The sequence below is a fragment of the Nylanderia fulva genome, unplaced genomic scaffold, assembly GCF_048542155.1.
Source record: "Nylanderia fulva isolate GAGA-0341 unplaced genomic scaffold, ASM4854215v1 Scaffold768, whole genome shotgun sequence".
Classification (NCBI taxonomy): domain Eukaryota; kingdom Metazoa; phylum Arthropoda; class Insecta; order Hymenoptera; family Formicidae; genus Nylanderia; species Nylanderia fulva.
In genome coordinates, this window is record NW_028190882.1 from 12,590 (window position 1) to 15,915 (window position 3,326).

Here is a 3,326-nt window from a genome sequence, read left to right on the forward strand (position 1 = left end):
TTGAAACCTTTTCTTTGGAAATTAATACAATAGGAAAAGGCTTTTACACGAGCAAATATGGTTGACTATGTAAAATTACTGTATTTAAATATAAAATTTACAATAAATTTGTGCAAGACTGCATTCGAGCTTGATTATCACATCCTTTTCTTTGGATTTAAATTTTGTTCATTTTCATCAAAGTTGTTTGAATTTTGCTTATTTAAAAAAAATGAGTTCTCTTAATTTTTGTGAACAGTATAAATTCACTACAGCAGAAAAAAATGATTAGAATGTCATTAATATTATAATAATATTCAAAATATGCAAAATAATCTATTAATATTAATGTCTATGTACAAAGTACTCTACGAATGTTTATATAATTGACAAAGTGACTATAAAAATAACAAAATCGATCTAGCTTTAATAAGTATCAGAAGTGAGCATAGTTATTGACGTTTGCAGTTATGATAAAAGAAATTTATAATTATTTATTTGTAGAGCTTTCTGGTAAGTGATTTTATCTTTTTAACAGAATTAATGCGCGCATTTTTTAAAATGTTAGAAATTTATTGATTATATATTTATTAATTATTAACTCTAACAAGAAATTTTATATTAATAGAAATGTGTGCTATTATGTATAGTAGGTCCCAAGTAAAAGTTAGATTTGTATTATCTTGTTGGTATTTTTTAAATAAATTAAAATATTTTAGTAACATTTTATAATACAGATATTACACAACATTTTTAATATTGTATAGAATTATATTTAGCAAATATAGATTTAAGAATTGAAAAATGCGATATAAAGAATTAGATAAAATGGTACTTTAAAAATTCACTTTTTTACTTAAAAAATAAAACCGGATAAAGAATAAAACCAGTTTCTCAAAATGCAAATATGTAACGTGACAATTTTATTTTATTTGCTATGCAAGTTTCTTATATTGTAATTTTGTAAGTGTTAATGCAAAAAACTGTGTATAATAAATATTCAAATAATGACTAAGCCTTTCTGCCTTTAAATTTTATACAAATAGTAGAGTAATAATGGCAATAGGAGCCTCGTACCGTACGTTAGATGCAAATAATCTTAATAAAAATGAATAATTATTTTTAATTGGTATCACAAACCAACATTTTCGGGCCGTTACTTAAACTAAAAACTCACCTTTAAAAAAAGGTAAAAAAAGGCGACCAGTTAAGGGCACGCCATTAACAAAAATTATCCATTGCAAACCCATGTACAATAGAATTGTATGAAAAATTATCGATTATAAACCCATGTACAATCGTAACAAAAGTAATGAAATAAAAAAAAAATTGCGCCAAGTGAAAGTAGAAACTTGTACCAGTGGAAAATTAAAGTTGCAGACATATATAGAGTCGTATAATGAATCAGTAAAAATTTAAATTTGCAAATGTAGAATCGTACCATAAAAAAACTTATCTTTTAAAAAAAAAGATAAACAAGATGCCAAGTCCATGTGCCATGTGAAAAAGAAATAAAAAAATTTTAGTTAAAAAAACTGGGCGCGCTGCTAAGTTTCAAAATTACAATGCACCTTAAAGTAACATTAATTAATTTAAACACAAAACATATTTTAACTGTAATGAGTTTAAAAGTAACAATTTAATTTTAATATTGTTAGAATATTATTTAGCAGCGCTCCCAGTTTTTTTAACTAAAATTTTTTTATTTCTTTTTCACATGGCGCATGGACTTGGCATCTTGTTTATCTTTTTTTTTAAAAGATAAGTTTTTTTATGGTACGATTCTACATTTGCAAATTTAAATTTTTACTGATTCATTATACGACTCTATATATGTCTGCAACTTTAATTTTCCACTGGTACAAGTTTCTCCTTTCACTTGGAGCAATTTTTTTTTTATTTCATTACTTTTGTTACGATTGTACATGGGTTTATAATCGATAATTTTTCATACAATTCTATTGTACATGGATTTGCAATGGATAATTTTTGTTAATGGCGTGCCCTTAACTGGTCGCCTTTTTTTACCTTTTTTTAAAGGTGAGTTTTTAGAGATTATATCATTCATTTTTGTATATTTTTATGACCGGAATAGAACAATTATTAAACATGTTTATCTAAACTTCTTTGCTTAAAATGATGTGTACAATCATATCCTAGAATCCTGATCATTCCTCCTAAAGCACCCTATTTATATAAATTTACCCATATGTGTGTGTGTGTGTGTGTACTAATGTCGAGCATTTTTTATACATTTTCTATTAAATTTAGATAAAAGTTGCAGGATTTCGAAAAAGAAAAAGTTGACACAGACTTTTTCCTAAACGGCGATTTTCAAGGTTATTTAAAGGTCACTTATATTTTCAAAATAGAATTACCTTAATTTTTCTCATATAAATCGATTCCTCGCAATATTTACTATAAAAAGTTGTAAAGGTATAATTTTTACATAATCTTACATAAACTTCGAAATATTACAAATATTTTATTTTATGAAATATTTCAGTTTATGTAAAATTATGTTAACTATCTTTTAAATTATTCACTTTTAGCCATCTTACCCTTACAACCTTTTATAGTGAATATTGCAACAAATTGGTTTATATATATAATATATATATAACATCAGTTATTATTAATTGATGTTTACATTTATTTTTAGACTTACTAGAGCTCTAATGCTCCACATTTTTTGCAAAAACTGTTTATTCTACAGATTTCAAATATGCTTTTAAATGATGATTGAATATTTCCTTTTTTTAATTATTTTTATTATTATTTTTCAATCTCAATCAACTTTTATAACTTTATGCCAGCACGATACAAATACATGTGTCTTTATTTTTTTTATTATTTTCATTATTATTTTTCAATCTCAATCAACTTCTATAACCTTATGCCAGCAGGATACAAATACATGTATGTCTTTATTATTGTATCAACTCTTGTCTTTTCCATGTAACCATGTCTTCATAGTTTGAATTATCCCTTCATCTTCTCAATCTTTCGCAGAGATTTAATTAATTAAATACACTTCACACGAAATAAAGTTTGCTGGAAGATATACAGCAAACGATAACTGTAAAAACATGATTACGTGGAAAGAACAAGAGTTGGTACAGTAAAGGCAAGTAAGTAAGTACATGTAATGTATCGTATTGGCATAACGCTATATCCGCGGAGCAGATAATGTGGCTGTAGAGGTAGTCTGCAGTGCAGCTAATGTGGACGTAGATGTTGATTGAGATAATTGTCTAATATAAAATAGAATTTCAAAATTTAGTTTAAAAAGCTGTTGCATATATAAATAAAGTTTATTTTTTCTAAATTTGGAATATGTTTAATTA